General features: G+C 40.9%; 1 protein-coding gene across 1 annotated transcript in view; it reads right to left on the bottom strand.

Annotated features, from left to right (window-relative positions):
* BACH1 (BTB domain and CNC homolog 1) overlaps positions 1-21562 on the bottom strand; it is a 115999-nt gene extending 94437 nt beyond the window's left edge. The window contains exon 1 of the mRNA XM_064380088.1: positions 21547-21562. The gene's annotated coding sequence lies outside the window, so the exon portion shown is untranslated. The remainder of the gene's footprint in view (positions 1-21546) is intronic.
* Between the last annotated feature and the right edge of the window lie 1836 nt (positions 21563-23398).

The raw sequence follows: 23398 nt of genomic DNA, 5'->3' as shown, positions 1-23398 counted from the left end.
CAAAGTCAACAAACCTAGGCTAGGCCATGTGTTGTGGCTCACACCTATAATCCCAACACTTTGGGAGGCTGAGGTGGGCGGATCACCTGAGGTCAGGAACTCAAGACCAGCCTGGCCAACATGGTGAACCCCCGTCACTGCTAAAAATAGAAAAATTAGCTGGGCATCATGGTGCCTGCCTGTAATCCCAGCTACTCTGGAGGCTGAGGCAGGAGAATTGCTTGAACCTGGGAGGTTGAGGTTGCAGTGAGCTGAGATGACAGAATTGCACTCTTGCCTGGGCAACAGAGTAAGGAGAAAGAAAGAAAGGAAAGAAAGAAAAAGAAAGAAAAGAAGGAAGGAAGGAAGGAAGGAAGGAGAAGGGGAAGGAAAGGAAGGGAAGGAAAGGAAGGAAAGAGGAGGGAAAGAGGGAGGGAGGGAAGGAAGGAAGGAAAGAAGGAGGGAGGGAGGGAAGGAAGGAAGGAAGGAAAGAAGGAGGGAGGGAGGGAAGGAAGGAAAGAAGGAGAAAGGAGGGAAGAAAGGAAGGAAGGAAGAAAGGGCAGGAGGGAGGGAGGGAAAGAAAGAGAAAAAAGAAACATAAGATAACTCTGTCTTTCAACAGCATGTCACTTACATGTTTGCTATGGTTTGAATGTTTGTCTCCCCAAACTCCACATTGAACTCTGATCCCCATTGTTGGAGATGAGGCCTAAGGGAAGGTGTTTAGGCCATGGGGATGAATTTCTCATGAATGGCTTGCTGCTATCTTTCTGGTAATGAGTGAGTTCTTGCTCTATCTGTTCCTGCAAGAGGTGATTGCTAAAAAGAGCCTGACACCTCCTGCCTCTCTCTTGCTTCCTCTCTTGCTGTATGATTTCTGCACATACTGGCTTCCCTTCACCTTCCATCATGAGTGAAAGCAGCCTGAGACCCTCACCAGATGCAAATGTTGGTGCCATGCTTCTTGTACAGGCTACAGAAGTGTGACCCAAATAAACCTCTTTTCTGTATAAATTACCCAGTCACAGGTATTCCTTTATAGCAACACAAATGGACTCAGATAATTTTCAAACAACGTAATCTGCATTTCTTCACCTTCAGTCCCCTTAAAAAGTATAATGAATATACTAAGCTTCCTATGCTGCCAGAATTTTTGGACAGTCAATAATGTTTTATAAGTTATTTTTTCTAGATTAGCAGTTAGGCCCGTTATTTTAAATCTAGAACAAATCCACTCCACCAGATAGCATATTATTTGAAAATAACTAACATACTGTTTTAAAAAAAGTTTATTTTGTTTCCTGACTTTGTATATATATCTTGTAGAATGGGGATGGAAAGACAAAGAGAAATAAATTATTTGTCAAGAAATGTAGTAGATTAACAATGTAACCTGGCTGAAAATGGGTGAGGCCTTTTGAAAGATGCTTAATACATAAACCTACTCTGATCATTTTTTTTTTTTTTTTTTTTTTTGAGACAGAGTTTCACTCTTGTCACCCAGGCTGGAGAGCAATGGCGAGATCTTGGCTCACTGCAACCTCCGCCTCCCAGGTTCAAGCCGTTCTCCTGCCTCAACTTCTCAAGTAGCTGGGATTACAGGTGCCTGCCACCACACTCAGCTAATATTTACATTTCTAGTAGAGACTGGGTTTCACCATGTTGAGCTAATGTTTGTGTTTTTAGTAGAGACCAGGTTTCACCATGTTGGCCAGGCTTATCTCAAACTCCAGACCTCGGGTGACACGCCCGCCTCGGCCTCTCAAAGTGCTGGAATTACAGGCATGAGCTACCATGCCTGGCTAACACTCTGATAATTCTCAGCTATTTAATCCTTCAAAATTACCAGCCTCATTTGTCAGAATGTGTTGTTTTGATGCCTAGTGACAAAGTGTAACCTCCCTAGGGTAGTAGTGTGTGTAGGATTTGTTCACCAGGAATTTCTAGCACTTAGAAATGGGCCTGGCACATAGAAAGAATTTAACACATAATTTTCAATAAATGCTGCCATACATGGAAAGAGGATTAACTTGATTTAGCTACTTAAATAATCAGCAACTCACCTGAATATTACTAGTTGGGCAAAATCCCCAGTCCCTCTTGCTCAGGGGTGGCTTGCATAATGAGAATCTCTCTGACCATGAAAATTATTTGGGAATTCTTCCAAATATGTCAGCTTAACAAAGACACATCAGTGAGTTATCTTGAGAATACATCGTCTTCCTTATGTCTAAGGAAATATAGCACATTTTGATAGAAAGCCACTATTTATGATTTCATGACATAACTGACATAATTGCAGTGCTTAAAACAAGATTTTCTTGCTTTTGGATAGGTCTTCTCATGCCAGTGTATTTCTTTAAGAAGATATAAGCAGTGAAAAGCAAATTCATAGTAATTATATAAAGTATGTTAGAATAGTTCCTTTTAGAGAAAAACATCCTTGTTATAAATGTTATTTTATATTGCTTTATATTTATAAATATTGTTATTTTATATTTTATACAATATAAATATATATATTTATATTGTAAACCTCTAATTCTAAGACATTACTCCTTTTGCTGGTAGGGTAGAAGTAAGACACTGAAGGATCTAAGAGATTTACAGGGAAACTAAGTGGAAAATATTGGGAATTAAGATGAGGCAGACCAGCCAAGCTTTGGCTTGTTTGTTTGTTTGTTTGGAGACAGAGCTTCACTCTTGTCGCCCAAGTTGAAGTGTATGGCATGATCTCGGTTCACTGCAACCTCCTTCTCCTAGATTCAAGTGATTCTCCTGCCTCAGCCTCCAGAGTAGCTGGGATTACAAGTGCCCAGTACCACACCCGGCTAATTTTTGTATTTTTAGTAGAGACAGGGTTTCACCATGTTTGCCAGGCTAGTCTCGAACTCCTGACCTCAGGTGATTCACCCACCCCAACCTCCCATAGTGCTGGGATTACAGGCATGGGCCACTGTACCAGGCCAAGCTTTGAGTTTTTATGGTACCAATAACCACTTCTCTGAAGTTACAGGTGTAAACTCCATCTGCCTGATGTACTTTTTGGAAGAGCCTAGGTTGGAGAGGGGCATAGGAGCTGAGACAGGTGAGCACCAGAAAAAAACTCGTAAAGAAAGCCTGTGTTTGTTTAGAAAGCGAGTGGTGTATAGATGGGAGAAGAGCCACTACCAGAGGCATGGCAGAAAACCCCGGCAACTTGACTGTGAAGCCTACTCAGCGAGGCTGCAAGGCAGTTCACTGAGTCTTCAGAAGAGGGAATTTTATGCTAAGTCAATCTCTTCACTGCATAAACTAGAATTATTTTACTTAGCAATGCCTGCTTTTCAAAGTATGGGTTGTAGAATGAAATAACCATTGTTCTCATCCCAAGCTTCACCACTGACCATCGGTGGGACACGGGACAAGGGAAACTCTTTCCAGGCCTCATCTCCTGTAGTAGTTCATTTTCATCCTGCTGATAAAGACATACCCAAGACTGGTTAACTTATTAAAAAAAAAAAAGAAGGTTTAATGGACTCACAGTTCTACGTGGCTGGGGAGGCCTCACTCACAATCATGGCAGAAGATGACAGGCACATCTTACATGGTGGCAGGCAAGAAAGAATGAGAGCCAAACAAAAGGGGTTTCCCCTTATAAAACCATCAGATCTTGTGAGACTTATTCACTACCCTGAGAACAGTACAGGGGAACAGTATAGTATACCCCCACAATTCAATTAACTCCCACCGGGTCCCTCCCATAACATGTGGGAATTATGGAAGCTGCAATTCAAGATGAGATTTGGGTGGGGGCACAGCCAAACCATATCAGCTCCACACTTCCAAAATGGGGAGAATAATCCCTCTTCCCATGTCTGTAGAAACCTTTGCACAATGTCCAGTATACAGGAAAATGTCAATAAGTGGGAGGTTGTTATTTTTCATCTTTTGAATGAGAGTTGTAATGTTTTTTTCTTTTTACATTTTCTCTTAGAATCTTAGTCAATTTTTAAAATATTGGGTTCTAAGAGTGCTAACATGGAGTCAAACACGTGATATTGTCATTGCTTGGAGTGGGAAGAGATCAGCAAACACCAGGAGTCCTGGCACAGTAGCTACAGGTCTGTGAGGTAATTCAGCACGGAAGGAAGAAAAGCCAAGGAAAGAAGGTTGGGAACCTGGGGCAGGCATTCCCCTATCTATTGCCTGGTCTGCATTCGCTGTTCTTTTCTTTTCCAGAACAAGACTGTGTATTTTGCTCATTAATTGGCTTAGTTATTCATTCCATTCAATACAAATGCCACGAAAGGCTTATGCCTATAATCCCAGCACTTTGGAAGGCTAAGGCAAGCGGATCACTTGAGGTCAGAGGTTTGAGATCAGCCTGGCCTACATGGCAAAACCTCGTCTCTACTAAAAATACAAAAATTAGCCAGGAGTGGTGACAGGTGTCTGTAATCACCCCTACTTGGGAGGCTGAGGCAGGAGAATCACTTGAACCCAGGAGGCAGAGGTTGCAGTGAACCAAGATAGCGCCACTGCACTCCAGCCTGGGCAACAGAGGGAGACTCCATCTCAAAAAAAAAAAAAAATGCCACAAAAGGCATTGTGCAAAATGTGGAGAGAGGGAACAGAAATTGAACTGGCTAGAAATTGAACCTCTCTCAAATCTCAAGTCCCTGTAGAAGATCAGACAAGGAAACTGACAAATGCAACGCCTGATGGTGAAGAGAAGGGGTGTAAGCAGCTGTCCCCATGCAATTCTTTTTCCAATAAAAGACCACTGGTTCGGGTGCCAATAAGCATGTAGATATGCAATAACTTGTTATTGACATTATGTATTATAAATATTTATTCTTTTACAAACAAGCCAATAAAAATAAATAATTACTGGAGGGTTTGTATTACTTTATTAGCAAAGATTTTACATATGCTGGATGTAATTTTGATTTCTGCAAAGAGGAGAAAATTTTCTAACTATTCTACACTGCAATCAGATTTTTTTCCTATTTCAAATTATTATAAAAAACTTATTATTATCACATATCAGAAACATCCATCCTCTGAGACTTTCCAGAAAGTCTAAAAGTCAAGAAAAATAATTTCACCATTGAAGCTATATGTTCTGTGAGAAAGATACTGCTAAAACAGCAAAATGGTCCAAAAAAATCCACCTGTGGAAAGTAAAGAAGAGATGTCAACTTTTATAGTCCTTCTAAAAACAAGGAAATGGATGCATTTATTTCTATGTCTAGCTCTTCTGTAATCTTCTACTTCTTGAATCTGCCTGGGACCAAGAAGCCCAGATCTCTGCTGATACCAATTCCTACATCTTCTGGCCTAGTGCCAAACCACAGTGATTTTGCATCTGCAAGAGCACATTTGAGAGTCAGCTGAAAAAAGAGCAAAACATTTACTAATGCCAAAGCCATCAACTGCAATCAAAAGATGAAGCCAAACAAATTGAGCAGTTTGCAGAAGAGGAGACTAAGGCAGGAATAAGTGAACTTCAAGGGAGTTAGAACAGAACCAGATCCCAGCTCATAAAAGGAATCTTGGCACAGGCCTTCTCAAATATAAAAATCAAAGAGCTATTCTTCCCTGTCTTCCTCATATGACAGCACTCAAGGACAGGAAAGATAGATTTATGAGTCAGAGGCTTGTGTCCAGGGCATGGCCTTTCTCATGAAGTTACATGTCTAGCATGTGAACCTGATGATCAGTGGGACCGTTATTTCCCATATTGGCTTTCTTCCCTGTAAGTGATTATACATCCAACCCATTTCCAAATGACTTGTGGTGCCTCTCCATAGGTGGAGAATATTTTTCTGCCATGTTTTCAGGCTTGGAAACATGATGTGTCTGAGCCAACGAAGTGTAAAAAGAGGTGACAGTGTGCCAGTTCAAGCAAACCCTTCGAAGCATGACATTTTCCAGCCAATTCTCTGTTTTTCTCTCTGCACAAAAACAGCAGTCCCAAAGCCTGGGACAGAAAGAAAAATTTTGCAGGTTCTCACTCACATGGGAGACCTAAGAATCAAAATAATTGAACTCATGGAGGTAAAGAGTAAAACAATGGTTACTAGAGGCTGGAAAGAGAACAGGGAAGGAGGAGAAGTGTAGACAGTTACTGGGTGCAAAAGTATAGTTAGGAAACAAAAATTGCAGGTCCCGACTGTACATGTCTACAGGAAAGAGAAGACACTGGGAGCAGAATTGCAGCAATCAATGCACAACCATATCATGTAATGCAAGTAGGATATAAAAATCTGTTGGCATGAGCCCCTGAGATTTGGAGACTATATGTTATTGCAGAGAAACTGACTAATACATATGACACCACGAAGCAGTAACACAGCTGCATTGAAATAAGCATTCCATCTTTAAGGACATCCCATTCCATGAGAGGCTTGGCTTTTATTCTAAAAATGAGCTAAAAGAGATTAGATAGGATTGGTTCAAGCACTATGTCATCTGTAGTCAGAAGGTACCAGGGATAAAGGTACAATTTTCCATCCTAAATGAACTATGTTGCTGTAAGATAAGCCACAGTTCTCCTGGAGGTCACCTGTTCCACAATTCTGGAAGTGGCAATGAAATAGATCAGCCTTGAAGGAGTGGGCACAGCACAGGTTCCTATTTACCCCACTGCAACCATTTCTTTATATTTACCCCACTGTGTTCATTACTAAGTGAACACACATAGTAAGTTCACTTCTCCTCTATCTCAGGAGTCCAGGGAAAAGCCACACACATGTGTGGCTTTTTTTTTTTTTTTTTTTTTTTTTGCATAAACATATTAGTATTTATTTGCAAGAATGATTCATTGTTTGCAGTAGACAGGGCCAGGAACACACAGTTGGAACGTGGCATCAGCGCAAGGCAATCCTGACTAATAAGATCGTGACCACGTCTCCCCCATGGAGATGTCTTGTCCTGTCTTGGTTCCTGCAAACCAAGTGTGTAGTGGCTATTAGAGTCACTAAACAGAAAGTGCTTCTTTTGGCTTCTAGTTCTGCAACTGCTTTTATGGCTCCACCTCTTCCTTTTAATTCGCTTATTAATGGCTCTTTGACAACCCTACTGCTAAGTCAGTGACCTTGGGGTATAATTACAAATACTTGAAAACTCAAAGTTAGCATGTTTTTCCAATCAGTTGAAAGTACTTAAAAAATAGGTAGAGAAGCCAAGAGCAACCTAGGTCCTAACCACCTGCATCAGGCCACAGGAACTCAACAGGGTCTGACAAATTCAGTCTTGCCAGGACCAGCAGGGAGGGGACAACAACTGTGAGATTCAGAAAATGAGTTGGAAGGCAGTGATGCATGGCTGAGCAGAGGGGATTTGTTCCTAGAATGCTGCCGCCGAATCCAGGAAGGACAGACAGAGCTGGGAAGCAGCTCTGAAGCAGAGCTACGGGAGCAACACCCCATTCCTTGGCAAGCTTAGCTCTGATGGTGGGGCCTGGGGCTCATAGGACAGCCAGCCACATGCTCATTGGCTCAATCAGAGATGGTTCCTCCTGCCTCTGGAGTGAGTTATTCTTCAGAAGATTAGGAGCAAAGAGGATTCATTCTTTGGCTAGCCCAGCATGATTCACTCTTTGGCTAGATTCACCCTCTGGGCCTTATATAATTTACAAAAGGATGAGAAGGAACTCCCTGGCAAACAAAGCTTAATGGGAATGAAATAAGGATTGTCCAACAAGGATGACCTATCACAAGGATGTTAGAACTTGTGACAGGCCAGTCTTCTTCTTTTAAGGATGGAGAAACTGAGCCCAGAGACACAAAATGACCCACCTAAGGCCAAAGTCAATGACAGCATGGCAGAGGCAGGGCTCAGGGCCTGACTGATGAACTCCTAACTGATGCTGGGAGCTCTTCCTTAGATCTCTACATACTGGCCTATTCTGAAACAAGTAAGAGGACATTGTAGGAGCTTCTAAAGTCAGACAGAAGGTGTGACTACAACAGGAAGGGCTTATGAATCGGAAACACTGTTGTTATTGACAATTGAGCCACCCGACATTGACTTTACTATGTAATGTTTTCACAAAGAATAGGGGCATGAGATACTGTTGTGTGGACATTACCTACAAGTGGGAGGAAAGAAAATCAACCACGTGAGGTACAAATCATTGAAACTTCATATTTGAGAATTCTGCAAGTCAACCATTATTGTCAGTGGACAGGATCCTCCCTAATGAGAATTCCATAAAGCGTAAGTATAACACGTCACACTCCATCAGGGGCTGGGGGTGGGGAACTGGAGGAGTTAAAAAGGAGGGGCTCAGAGAGGAAGGAAGATGAGGGAAGTGATTAAGAAAAACACTGACAAATAGTGTAAACAACTTGCCTGGGTGGATGCAGCTAAATTAAGTTTTCCTATGAGAAACAAGGTAAAGGACCCACTTAAAATGCCTGCAGGTAGACTGAAAGTTGTTTCCAAACACTGGATTGACGTAAAGATCTTAGAAATAGACAGAAAATGCCAATGCCTGTAGCTCTCTCTGACCCTTGCCAGTGGCCATACTTTCATTTCCTCCCAAATCAAATCCTAAGTGCCTATTCAGCAAAATAGAATACATGAAATCAAAAACAGACATTTTCAACCACCAAAAACACAATTTCACTTAATTCTACAAATATTGTCAAACCCCAGTGGGAGATGTTCTTTCTCCTTTCATTTGGTTGCGTTTGGGTGTCACAAAATAGTGAAATTCTCAAGAGGAAATGCTTCTCCAGCACTTGTCGGAGTCATTTATTCACTTCTCCTGACTGCCCCCAGGGTCCCCGCTATTGCTACTTGAGGCAGACTATGACCAGCTTCTCTTGGCATAAACCGCACAATAACCATACCTTTGAGGGTTTACTAACCTGTGACACACTCAAACCGTGCGAGCTAAAGAGTTTCAAAAATCCTGAAGCACCTGAAATGCTTCTGAAAACGATTCTATGACCTGGCTATTAATAGGGATGAAAACAAGTTTGAAAATTAAGAGAGAATGAGAAGCTAGATAGGAAGTACCATTCCACGTAACTTGGGTTCTTTCTCAGCAAAGTAAGGCAAAGCAGACAGAAGAGAGGAGTTGAGCTCACACTCATTTTAGAGGAAAAGTCCTTGTGACACCACCCTCCCCACATCCCCTGGAGCCTCCAACCCAGATCATAAACCTGATACTTGAAGTAGTTAAAACCCACTTCTACAAAAGGAAAAATACTAAGTAGATTGATTTTAAACCTTCCACAATAATGCATTATGTATCAGGGCAACATTGGTGTTGAGATTCATATTAGGACAGAAATTCAGTCTTTGCCAGAGCAGTGACTTTATAGCCAACTCCTGATCCTGTCAACCTGAAATAATCAAAAGGGTCACATTCCAATTTTAGAGAATTTATTCAAGCAAAATCTGGGAATGGCCATTTCTGGATGCTCCATCCCAGAGAAATGGGTGTAGTGTTTGAAGTTAAAAGCTAAATTATCTCTGATATTGGAAAAAGCTAAGAAATTTAACAAGATTACAACATTTTCAATATATGGCTGGTTTATGAGTTACAACAAATTAATCAGTTACAGTTTGTTTTCTTTTCCATGCAGCTTGTTTTCTTTTCTTTATTGCTCATTTTCATTTCCTTTTCATTTTAAAAGAGTGAGCTTAACATTCCATCTTGAGGCATTGAGATGGCCATAAAGTTTTTGTGTGAGAAGCAAGAGGTTAATCTATAATGAAAGTCAACAGTAAGAAGGAAGGGGTCTCCCTGGTATTCTTCACTGATATGGACAGGAGACAGGGAAATATTGGCTAGAAGAGGATGGTTCCCCAGCAAAGGCCCAACTCTCAAGCCTGAAGACCCACCGCCCTAAATGAGGACAGGCGTTTCTGTTTTCACGGCCAAAAAGTTGCCTTTTGGCCTGCCACACACCCACCATCCTGTCCCCATATAATCCCAAGACCCTATCAGGCATACACACAAGCAGCTGAATGTCAAGACCAGCAGAGCAGTGGACCAGTGGACCAGCAGACCAGCGATGGTAGAACAATGCAGCAGAGTAAGAGAGAAAAGTAAGGATGTCTGGACTCCTAGGGGAGCGGCTGGATAAGGGGGTGGCTGGAGAAGAGCTGGGCTGCTGAATGCCTGACCTCAGGAAAAGACCACCTTCCCACTTCATCCCCCCTTCTGGCTCCCCATCCATCTCACTGAGAGCCACCTCCACCACTCAATAAAACCTTGCACTTATCCTTTGAGCCCATGTGTGATCTGATTCTTTCAGGACACTGGACAAGAGCTCGGGATTCAGAAGGCCCTCACACTGGCCCCCTGCCCTTATGATAAGGCAGAGGATCCATTGAGCCGATTAACACACAAGCTGTCTGCAGACAACAAATCTGAAAGAGCTTTGTAACACATGACATCAGGCTTTGGGAGTCACAGATTCCCACCACTAGACTCTGCGGGGGGCGGGAGCCCAAAAGCACTTGCGCTGGCCTCTGTACCTGCCTGTGTGCATGCTCCCCCTAGGGGTCTGAGCTGCAGGGCGACCAGGCAGGTGAGCCACACCCAGTCACATGTCCTACAACCATTTGTAACATTTTACAAAATAATGTAGGTAAGGGAAAAGACAATTCAGACAAACAAAAAAGTTACAGAAAGTTCACAGCTGCCTGTCTTGTGACTCAGGCCCCATAATTCACATTTCCTTATGGCTCAAAATAATTTAGAGTTCCAACAGCTCAGATTTTAAATCACTTATTTTCACAATCATGAAGCATAGAAGTCCCAGAGAGAGCGCACAGCTCACACACAATCCAAAAGTCTTTTCTAGCCTGTGGTTTCAAAATCACCCTCCCCAAGAAGGATAAGCAAAGCTAGTATTAGAGAAGCCAAATGGGCGCGTCTGAGTTTCATTTCCCCCCACCTGAGAGGTAATGATGAAACATCACACATGTACTGCTTTGAAAAGCACCTGAATTCCCCAGGTTCTTTTAGATTACCTCATGGGAAATAACACAGAAGACAAATGTAAAACCATAACTAGGTTGGTTTTTCTGTTTGTTTACCAGTTAAGACCTCAGGTAGGTACAGGCTATGGGCCAAACCGTCTTCCTGCAACCTCCCCCAAATGTACATGTTGAACTCCGAACCTCTAGTACCTCAGAACGTTCCTGTTTTGGGACATGATTTTTTTAAAAATCTTCAGCTGAATTAAATTTAAAGGAGTTTAATTGAACAATGAATGGTTGGCAAATCAGGCAGCTCCCAGAATCACAGCAGATTCACAAAGACTCCAGCGCAGCCACGTGGTAGAAGAAGATGCACAGACGAAGAAAAGAGAAATGGTGTACAGAAATTGGAAGCGAGGTACAGAACAGCTGTCTTGGTTACAACTTGGCGTTTGCCTTATCTGAACGCAGTGTGAGTCCTCAGCAGTGTGTGAACGGCTGAAGTATGGCCGCTGGGATTGGCCAAGACTTAGCTATTGCTACAGGTGCATACTGCTAAGTTAGTTTTCAATTTTGTCTGCCTATTAAGCTAGGTTAAGGTTCATCCACAAGGACTCAAATATAGAAGTAGAGAGTACTGTATTTAGTTTGCTTTAACAGACATAAAGCCTTTAAAGAGGTCATTAAGGTAAAATGAGGTCATTGGCACGGGTCCTAATGTAATCTGACTGGTGTCCTTATAAGATTAGGACACAGACACACAGAGGGAGGACAATGTGAAGTCCACAGACCTATAAGCCAGGGAGAGGGGCCTCAGAAGTCAACCTGCTGACAGCTTGATTGTAAATTCATAGCCTCCAGAACTGTGAGAAAACAAATGTTTGTGGTCTGAGTAACCTAGCATCCTTCTGGCACTTAATTATGGCAGCCCTAGTGAACTAATACAGTATATTAACTTCTCCACATTTAAGTGCATAGTAAAAAATCCACCCCTAGGGAGTTGCTTAATAACTTTTGTTAGGCGTAACTTGCTTAATAATCTGTCTCTCACTTTTATTGCTTTTTTAAATCCACATTGCATCAGATCCAGGTCAGAATAACTGAAATAATGGCACAACCAGCCTGGAGGTTTGGGCTGTCAGATTCATCACACTCGATCCAACTCTGTGGACCTCATTGACATTTACAGTTTGTTACAATCTCCATTTTACAGATATGAAAAATGGGGCTTAAAGAGGATAAACAACTTGTTTCAGCTGGTCAACTGGTGAAGGGAAGGGCTAGGATTTGAACCTTGACGACTTGAGTCAGAGGGTGTGCTCTTAACAATTATGGGACACTGCCTCTCCAAGCAGGAAGGAGAGGAACTGTGATATTGAAACTGCCTTTGCAAAATTATAACTGAAACAGTAAAAGAGACCTGACCTAACCAGCTTCATCTTGCTTCTAACCTCCAAGCTGTCCTTGTTCCTTCCTGGGCATAGGCTGAACTAACTTTGGGAGGAACTTAGTTTATTGGTTTTAGTTTGAAACCTTTTCCCAAAACAAACCTCCTTCTTGCCTGGGGACTAGACTGCCTTTGAAGGACCAAAAAATTAGCCACAAGATTAGAAATTATGCTTTAGGAATTATGCAGCTGGAGGCTACAAGATTCTGACCCTCCCTAAACTGCTCCTAAGATTAGTGCTTGAGATATTTTGCAGATATTTTGATGGATCAACTGGCACCACCCAGACTGATAAACCGACTCATCTGATCTTGTGGCCCCCACCCAGGAACTGACTCAGCACAAGAGGACAGCTTCAGCTTGCCATGATTTCATCTCTGACCCAACCAATCAGCACTCTCAACTCACTAGCCTTCCCCCACCCACCAAATTATCCTTAAAAACTCTGACCCTGGGGTCAAATGGAAATTCCATTTGACCCAGCAGTCCCATTACTGGGTATATATCCAAAGGATTATAAATTGTTCTATTATAAAGACACATGCACACGTATGTTCATTGCGGCACTGTTTACAATAGCAAAGACCTGGAACCAACCCAAATGCCCATCAATGATAGATTGGACAAGGAAAATGTGGCACATATACACCATGGAATACTATGCAGCCATAAAAAAACGGTGAGTTCGTGTCCTTTGTAGGGACATGGATGAACCTGGAAACCATCATTCTCAGCAAACTGACACAAGAACAGAAAATCAAACACCACATGTTCTCACTCATAGGTGGGTGTTGAACAATGAGAACACATGGACACAGGGAGGGGAGCATCACACACTGGGTTCTGTTGTAGGGGACTAGGGGAGGGACAGCAGGGAGTAGGGAGATTGGGGAGGGATAACAAGGGAAGAAATGCCAGATATAGGTGACGGGGGGATGGAGGCAGCAAACCACATTGCCATGTATGTACCTATGCAACAATTCTGCACGATCTCACATGTACCCCAGAACCTAAAGTACAACTTAAACAAACAATGTACCCCAGAACCTAAAGCACAATTAAAACAAACAAATAAAAAAAACCTCTGATCCCCAAATGCTCAAGGAGACTGATTTGAGTAATAATAAAACTCTTCTCTCCAAAACAGCCAGCTCTGTGTAAATTACTCTTTCTCTATTGAAATTCTCGTCTTGATAAATCAGCTCTGACTAGGCAGCAGGAAAGGTGATACTGGGCAGTTACAATGTATCTGAGCTTCAGTGACTGAGAGAAAGGTTGAATCACTGGCAGAAACAGAGAAGATCCCAAAGTCTTGTTTTGAGGAGAAAGATGATGAGGTGGACATTAGACCTGTTAACTTCAGTGGAGAGCCTTCGCACGGAGCTGGGAGATTCATGGCAGGGCCACAAGTGAGGAACTGGGGCTTCTCCATTTAAGGCATGGAAGCAGAGACCTCTAAGCAGAAAATTGCGAAGAGGAGAATTACAAATGCTTCCTTTGGGTGTGGCCATAATTAAGATGAGAATGAGGGAGGCAGCTGTGAAGAAGCCAGAGAGGCCGAGCATAACCAGAAAACAGTCCTGGGATTCCAGGGTAAAATATGTCAGGGATGTGGTAGTAAATACTCAGAATAGCAAACTGCTATCTAGTACTGTTAGCAAACAAGCAAGTGCTGCACTGAGGGCAGGCAAGTGGTTTAACTACAACATACTCAACTTTTCATTATTGAGATATTCTGGGCACTGTCTAACAAAAATTAGCATTTTCCAAAAAACTTCTTAATTCTCAGTGTTCACTTACATATGGAAAAACATTGTAAAATACACAGAAACAGATACATATTATTGGCTTTGCAAATAATCATAATGATCTGAATATTCAAGAATACTGTAAAATCACTTCTTAAATTCAAAACATATTCAAATATTTTAAAAACCAACAGCGATAGCTACATATTGACAAAATAATGGATATTAGTAATGTAACTGTCTAGTGATCTGTAACACACTGTAAAAAACAGAACTGTAATATAGCAAGAAAGAAGTAGAAATCCCATTGTTTGACTAAATCTGTGAAAAGATATTTTGGTGGTGGTGTCAATAATGAAAAAGTGCATATAGCCCAGATATTTATTATTTTTAAAAAATTAGACTAACTCTTAATACCCGATATAGAATCTTTGAGTTGGAAAGGCCATCCAAGCTAAATTACTACAGCAAATATATAGACAGAAATTTTCTCTACAAGGTGCCTAATAGATGGTCATGCAATAGTCCTAGTATGATGTGGCTCTGTGTCCCCACCCAAATCTCATCTCAAACTGTAATCCCCATGTGTCAGAGAAGGAACCTGGTGGGATGTGGTTGGATCATGGGGGCAGATTTCCCTCTGCTATCCTCATGATAGCGAGTTCTCACGAGATCTGATGGTTTAAAAGTGTGGCACTTCCGCCCTGTTCTCTCTCTCTCCTGCTGCCTTGTGAAGAAGGTGCTTGCTTCTCCTTTACCTTCTGCCATGATTATAAGTTTCCTGAGGCCTCCCCGGCTATGTGGAACTGTAAGTCAATTAAAACTCCTTTCTTTATAAACTACCCAGTCTCAGGTAGCTCTTTATAACCATGTGAAAACAAACTAATACCAGTCCATATCATTGTCTTTTATTAATTATAGAAAGTTCCTCTTAATATCTACTTTAAACTTGCCTCCCTAGAACATCAACTGGAATTCTTCCCTTGGGACAGAATGAGACAAAATAGTCTGTCTATAACAAAATAGCCTGTTTCTTATTAATCTTCCCTTCTGTACATGCCTAATTCTTCCATTGGACTTCCTAGTATGTGGTTTTTAGACTCTCCCTGCTGATCTATCATTATTTGTGTGCACTCCAGGTTAACAACTGACCATTAAAATACAACAGACAAAGTTTAATTTAATATTCCTGCCAAGACCTGATCGTTATAGTTGTTACTGAACAAATAATAAAAACTACCAAGCACAATACATTGAGCTGAACCTTGGGAATAAAACATGTAGTTTAGAATGCAGACCTTCAATATCTGCGGTGACTGTCTCAGCTTTTGGGGGCCATGTGGTATTTTGGTCTCACAGCAAATTCATAATTAAATGATTTGTTTACATCTTATTTTTGTTTTTACAAAAGCTGCTGCCACAAAGATTTCCAGATCTTATGTCTTTTCATTGTAGAATTGCTCTTTTAAAGCTGACAATAGTAACTAACATATTTCATGTCATTTTACAGCTAGTTATCCAACGTGGTGAGACTACTTAGAACTTTTCATCTTTAGCAGGAAAAAAAAAAAAAACAAAAAACCCAGAGTTCTTTTGGCTGAGGTGGCAGTCTCTTGCATTGTAAATTTTTAAATTTGATAAATGTGGCTTTTATGTTTATATTCAAGTCTCCAATAACATTTTTCACAGAAGTCCAAGAACAAAGAACTAAAGAAACTTCTTTTCAGGTCAATCTCCCTTGGTTTATACCCTTTTTGTGCAATTGTCCAGCTACTTAAAAAGTCATCTGTAGCATCAGTTGTAGTCATCCCACATGCTTTTAACTTGTACATAAGATAATTAAAATAGGCTTTATTCTGGTATAATACAAGAATAAAGGTTGCCAGGGGTTCATTTGTGCTGTTTATTGTTATTCTTATGGAAAGAAGAAAATGAAGAACTGCATAGATATCTAACTGATAAGAAGGCCAAAGGAGGAACCAGCCACAAAAACAGCAGCAGAAACTGTCTGTAAAGAAACCACAAAACCCAGATAGCGGGACAAACCACCACATCTTGTTCCAAAGATCATGAAAATGAAGAAATCCTTATCCCTTCAAAAACTCCCACATTTCTAGGCAATATGCCTCTTGACTCTGCTAGGATATTGTGGAAATGTTTAGGGTGCATGGAAGGATAAGTATGTTATAGGATGCAGTAGATACTGTACAATGATAATAAAGATGGAGGACACCTGCTTGGGTCATGGAAGATGAAACCTTTGAGGACTTAGAGTTGAGATCTGATTGTTCTTCTTGTAGTTAGTCTTGACACTGGTCCTTGTTAGAGTTAGTTTTCATTTGAATTTGTTGGATTTTGTGGATTTTGGCCCAATTTTGACAACTGGGGTGGGGGGTTCCCAGAACAAATAAGTGAACACTTTGTCTGCTATTTTATTATGATCATACAATCTAAGAAACTTAGAATAAAAAAAAAAATCGGAGTTTACTTTACCTGGCCTATCTGAAGGAAACGTATGTCAGTCCTGATTAATTGCCATCTTCTATTTGAAATGTTCAACAATAATCTAATTTTAAAAATCTGAGAAAAGAATTTCTCAGATACATTTTTTAAATATTTGCACATTGCCAGGCTTCTTTCATCTCTGCAGTTATCCACTGTCTCTGACAACACATCCAGAAGACCTTTATACCCTGAAAGGTAACTTACCTAATACTGGAGGTTTGAGCACATTTAAAATGTCTTGAGGTTCTCTTACTTTTTATTCTCCAATCCAGGGCTTGATGTTAGAGTGGGAAGAAACACCTTTAAATTCACACAACCACATACCAGACTGCTGGTTCTGCACTTATTAGCTGAGTTACTTTGGGCAAATTACCAACCCTCCCAAGCCTCATTTTGTTTCTCTATTAAATTGGGGGTTCCTGTTAATTCACAGAGTTACTATAAAGACAAAATAAAAATATGCAAGCAAACAAAATTAATTGACGATATTATTCTCACATTACAATTGTTAGCTTTTCCAGTTCCAATATCATATCCCTTAATGCAGAAGATTTCACCTTCATTCAATAATTATTGAGTACTTACTATGTACCAAGAAAAGTATTGTATATGCAAGCATGAAAAGGATACGGTCTCAGCCTGAAAGAGCCTTAGACAAGTAAAATATAAGAAGTGTCAAGCAGTGTACACAGGATATTTTGAGAGTACACAGGAGACTGAAATGAGGAAGGTCAGGAAGGCCACCAAAGGAGCTTACTCTTGAATCTTTTAAGCATGTCTTGGCCAGGAGAGGAGCTGTGACAAGGGAGAGTACCCTGAGCATAAAGAGCAATTCATGCAAAGGCACAGAGATGAATAAAGGCTTAGTGAAATAAACACAATGGGTCAGTAGGGTTTGATTACAAAAGCAAGAGAGTGGCAAGATGTGAAAATGGACACTGGCAAGGGTCTGATCACAAACAAACAAACAAACACAACAGAAACAGCAAATGTGCCTGGGAGTTTATTCTCTATCTCAACTACTGCGGAGGACGTCTGCTATGTTCTGTTTGTGTTCCCTAAAACTCATATGGTGAAATCCTAACCCCCTACATGATGGTATTAGGAAGTGTGGCCTTTTGTGGAGTGATTAGGTCATGAGGGTAGACTTCATTAAGGGATGACTGCCCCTGTAAAAGAGGCTTCAGAGAGCTAACCTGAGCCTTCCACCATGTGAGGACACAGCTACAGGGCGTCTTCTATGAACCAGAAATGGACCTTCACCAGACATTGAATGTGTCGTCATCTTATTGTGGACTTTTCAGGCTCCAGAACTGTGTGAAACAAATGTTTGTTGTTTATAAGCCACCCAGTTTATGCATTTTTGTTTTAGCAGCCTGAAAGACAAGACAAACTCTAAAGGACTTTCATGAGAGTGAAGGAAAGCTAATATTCCTAGAATCATACTTAAAACCTATGGCTTGGCTGCAACATAGAGAATAGTTTATAAGGAAGCTAAAGCGAAAGGCAGAAAAATTATTTAGAGACTTCTGAAATAATCCTCGACAGAAGTAAAGGGAATCTGAACAAATGCAGTGCAGATAGACTAGAGAAAATGGAATGCCTCCCAGAGATATTAAAAAGGCAAAATTTTGGCTGGGTGCAGTGGCTCATACCTGTAATCCCAGTACTTTTGGAGGCTGAGGTGGGTGGATCACCTGCAGTTAAGAGTTTGAAACCAGCCTGGCCGACATGGAAAAACCCTGTCTCTACTAAAAATACAAAATTAGCCGGGTGTGGTGGCGCATGCCTGTAATCCCAGCTACTTCGGAGGCTGAGGCAGGAGAATCGCTTGAACCCAGGAGGCAGAGGTTGCGGTGAGCCAAGACCATGTCATTGCACTCCAGCCTGGGCAACAAGAGCTAAACTCTGTCTCAGGAAAAAAAAAAAAAAAAAAAAAAAAGGCAACATTTCGAAACTAAGGCACCAGTTGGGGCATTGTTAATTTCATTCACAGATGATGAAATTCATTTTGAATATTAATTTGAGATACATCTATTTCAAGATCTAGAAGTCTTATTTTGCTTCACTTTGAGATAAAATCTAATTTTCTTGGAATTCTATCAACTGAAAATTTCTGTTATTTGGAACTGACTTGATTTACCAAGATCAGGAATGAAAGAGAATATATCACTACAAACCCCATGGATGTGAAAAAATAGATAATATGTAAAGGCTACAAATAACTCTATACAAATATATTTGAAAACTGAGATAAAATGGACCAGTTTCTCCAAAATCAATAAATACCAAAGCTTACGGGACATGAAATAGATAACCTGGCTAGTCCTAAAACTATTAAAGAAATTGAATTGATAATGTTAGACTTCTCGTCGAGTTCAAGGAGGAAACGGAGACCGGAGTGAGGAAATTAAAAGCCAATTTATTCAGCTCCTGGGAGAGGTTCTATGGTCCTGGAAAGGGCCAAAGAAGTCGCGCTTCTCTTCTTGGGGCGCGGGGTTTTAGGAGGTAGCTGACTGACTACGGGGGAAACAAAGACAAGGTAGTTCTATTGGGTATTAAAAGACTGGGGACGGGCGAGGTGAACAAAGCGGGGGCATTTCCATTGGGTATGAAGGGAGTGAGCACGGACGAGGGGCTGGTCGAGGACGTACGGGGGAGCTACCATAGGGCAGGTTCTTGGCGGGCCTTTTCAAAATTTCTGGCGGGTGCGGGGCTGAGATTGGAATGCGGAAATGGGCAAGGGGGAGCCCACGTGGAGAGGGCAAATGCTGAGCAATGCGCTCAGAATGATGACGTAGTTGTTAGGCGCGGAGAGAGAAGGGCGTGTCCATTCGGCTCCCAAGGAGGCACCGGCCTTACAGATAGTTTAAATCCTGCACAAATTATTTCACCAGTCAATTCTACCAAACATTTAAAAAAAGAAATAGCGCAAATTCCACATAAGCTCTTCCTTAGAAGAGGAGGAAACACTTCCCACTTTATTTGACAAGACCGACATTAGCTAGATACCAGATAAACAACCTAACCCTAAGAGGAAAAAACCAAAGCAAACAGGAAACAGAAGAAACATTTCTTTTAGTTTTCTTTTTTAAAAATTCTCTTTTATATTTTTGTCGTTTATTCTTTCATGACTCAACTTCAGTAAGAAGGTACATTTTCAAAACAGCTTTTAGTAATAGGGTGAGTTTAAATAGCCAACTGAATTTGACAAAATGAGAGCAAAAAGATTAGAATATAAAGAATGCTGTAGTATGCAACAGGGAAACACTATGCTTAGAACACAAAATAAGAATCAAAATAATGTCATTAAAACCAAGCAAGCTAAAAACAACAAGTTAAAAACAGGTAAGATCAAAAGAGCACAAAACAAAATCAAGTAACTTACATTTAGAAAAAGAGTGTGGTAATTACAGCAATGAAAATAAACATGAGGTGCTTAAAGAATCATAGAGAAACTATTAGGTATGGAGGACAAAAATAGGGAGCCCAACAAATGTTAATTGGTGTCCCAGAAGAAAAAATAACTCAACAGTGGAGAAAGAAAAGTATTACAAAGATATATCACAAAACAAATAATGGTCCTGAAATGAGAACTCAATTGGCACAATGAATGAATGTGAAAATTAAGTTTGGAACTCTTTACATTGATACATATCTTTGTTAAGTTATCGAATTCTAAGAATGGAAAAACAATTACTCAGGTATCAGAAAACTAATCACCTACAAGGAGAAAAGAAAAACATACAGACCTCAGACTTCTGCAAAGCCAAATTCCCAACTACAAATGAGAACTATCTGCAGTGTGCTATGCAATATGACAGCTACATCTGTGCTTTTGAGCCCTTGAAATGTGACCAGTTCAAACGGAGATTCGTTCTGAGTGTAAAATACATCCTGAATTTTGAAGACATTATGAATAAAAAGGTAAAAATCTCATTAACATTTTATGTTGATTACATGATGAAGCATTTAGATATATTTGGTTAAATAAAATATATTAGCAAAATTAATCCAATTTAGAAATGGGCAAAGGACATGAATAGATTATTTTCTATGCCACAGTATTAACAATGACTTAGCTGTTGCTCTTTAACCTTTTATAACCGTATAACACAAAACAGGCAAGATTGCTTTTCTTTAAAATAGTCATTGAAAAATACTTACCCAGCAAGCTTTCATTTGGAACTGAAATTTTCAGGGTATAAAATAAGCAATTGTGTTATAATCACGATCTGCCATGTGAGGTTTGAGCTTCGCCAGATTTTGACTTTGTTCGCACTCTCTCTGTGTTTTCTCCAAGTTACCTACTGCTTTCCTCTACAGCATTAGCCATTTTAAAAAGTAAGGTACTATTTTTGTTTTCAGGCTCTTTGGTCAGCTGAGGTCAACTATCCTGATACTGTGAGATCCTCATTTATATCATCTCACCCTAAAGTCAAGGATGTGTTTTTCTTTCTGAGTCATTGTATATTAGTCCGTTCTCACACTGCTACAAAGATACTACCTGAGACTGGGTAATTTATAAACAAAAGAGATTGAATTGACTCACAGTTCCCCATGGTGGGGGAGGCCTCAGGAAACTTATGGCTGAAGGGGAAAGGGAAGCAAGGTATCTATTACATAGCCACAGGAAAGAGAGGAGCACACAGGGCAAACTGCCACTTACATAACCACCAGATCTCATGAGAAGTCACTCACTATCATGAGGACAGCATGGTAGAAATTGCCCCCATAATCCAATCACCTCCCACTAGCTCCCTCCTTCAACATGTAGGTATTACAATTCGGATTATAATTCAAGATAAGATTCGGGTGGCAACACAAATCCAAACCATGTCACATTTTAACAAGTATCTGACTCTGGAAGAATTACAACTACTAGAATTCCAGGCAGTTAGAAAGCACTGGGGTGAGAAAATCCTTTTGTCAAAGTACCTGTGTTTCTCGCTCTTTCTGCTTCAGTTTTTCTCCCATGGTTAGAAAAGAGATTTTCCAGTCTTTGGGATGGAGAGCTGTCCACAGAACACAACCGAAATTGAAAGGGGCTTCCCAGTTCTCTGAGAAAAGCAACAACAGAAGCTTTATAAGAAAGTGCCAGTAACTCATAAACAACTCAGATATTTTTTACAAGGGAGTTTAATTTCCAAAATGATAAATCCATTGCTTGATACTGATTCACACATGAACACAAACTATCTGAACTCTTTATTAAATACTATCTTTCAGTATAATTTTTTTTATTTTCTTTTTTTTATTACAGGAGACTTTATTGATGGTACACAAGGTGGGACTCCCTAGGCCCCTCCCACTTCAGGGTGTCTGCCATGGAACCAGTGAGGATGGAAGAGTCTCACTTTGGTGAGTGACTGAGTGTGACAGGGACTCCCCAGCAGCTGAGGGCCGCTCGTTTCCCTCTCATGCCTTTGTTGGTGGGGCTGGTGGTCTGGGTTGAGGCCTATCACCTGTTGCCGTAGCCAAATTCATTGTCATACCAGGATATGAGCTTGACAAAGTGGTTGTTGGGGGCAATGCTGGCCCAACATGGAAAGTGGAAGAGTGTCGCTGTTAAAGTTGGAGGAGACAGCCTGGTGCTCAGTATAGACCAAGATGCCCTTGAAGGGGCCCTCTAATGTCTGCAGTGATGATGTCACCTTCTTGATGTCATCATATTTGGCAGGTTTCTCCAGATGGCAGGTCTGGTCCATGACCAACACATTGGTTGTGGGGACACGGAATGTGAGCTTCCTGTTCAGCTTGGTAGATGCAGCACCGCTAGATGCACAGATGATGTTCTGGAGAGCCCCACGGCTGTCACACTGCTGTTTCCCAGAGCAGCCATTCCCCAGGCTTATACGTGGCAGTGATGGCATGAACTGTGGTCATGAGTCCCTCCATGATGCCAAAGTTGGTATGGATGACCTTGGCCAGGAGGACGAAGAAGTTAGTGGTAGAGGAGGCATTGCTGATGCTCTTGAGGCTGTTTTTGAACTTCTCATGGTTCACATCCATCATGAACATGGGGTCGTCAGTAGAGAGGGCAGAGATGATGATCATTTTGACTCCTTCCTCTCAGTAAGCCCTAGCCTTCTCCATAGGAGTGGGAGTGAAGATGCCAGTGGGCTTCACAACATAATCAGCACTGGCATCATCCCATTTGATGGGATCTTGCTCCTGTAACATGGCGATAGGATTTCCATTGATGACAAGTTTCCCATTCTCAGCCTTGACAATGCCAAGGAATCATACTGGAATATGCAGAGCATGTAGTTGAGGTCAATGGAAGGGTCGCTGATGACGACGATATCTACTTTCCCAAAGTTAGAAGAAGCCTTGGTGACCAGGTGCTCAATATGGCCAAATCCATTTACTCTGACCTGTACTTCCACCATGGTGTCTCAGGGACATGGCTGACACGGCACAAGAAATTGTGGCTATCAAACTGGAGGAGCAGAGAGCCTAATTTTCTTTAAAGTACCTTAAGGATCTTGCTTATGATCCTATATGTAGCTAAGATACCTTAAGCAAGGTTGTCAATCATTCATTAAATGACAAACATTTCAATTTTACAACTTTTAATAAAAGTAAACACTTTTATCATGTGTTTAAATATTGGTCTAAATATAGTACTTTGGGCTTTAATAAAAAAAAACAATTTTTTTTCTCCTGAATGATCTACAGTATGCTTCACAAGTAATCTCAGGTCAATAACCATCCATTTTCTGAAACTCACTAACACGGTAATGGAGCCATTTTCTTGCCAAAAAGGAAAAAAATAATGAAGCCCGTT

Source organism: Aotus nancymaae, unplaced genomic scaffold (assembly GCF_030222135.1).
Source record: "Aotus nancymaae isolate 86718 unplaced genomic scaffold, 86718_ANA_hifiasm-v0.15.2.pri h1tg000022l_1, whole genome shotgun sequence".
Classification (NCBI taxonomy): domain Eukaryota; kingdom Metazoa; phylum Chordata; class Mammalia; order Primates; family Aotidae; genus Aotus; species Aotus nancymaae.
Note: the sequence above shows the minus strand (reverse complement) of the source record. Positions and strands in the feature narration are given on the sequence as shown.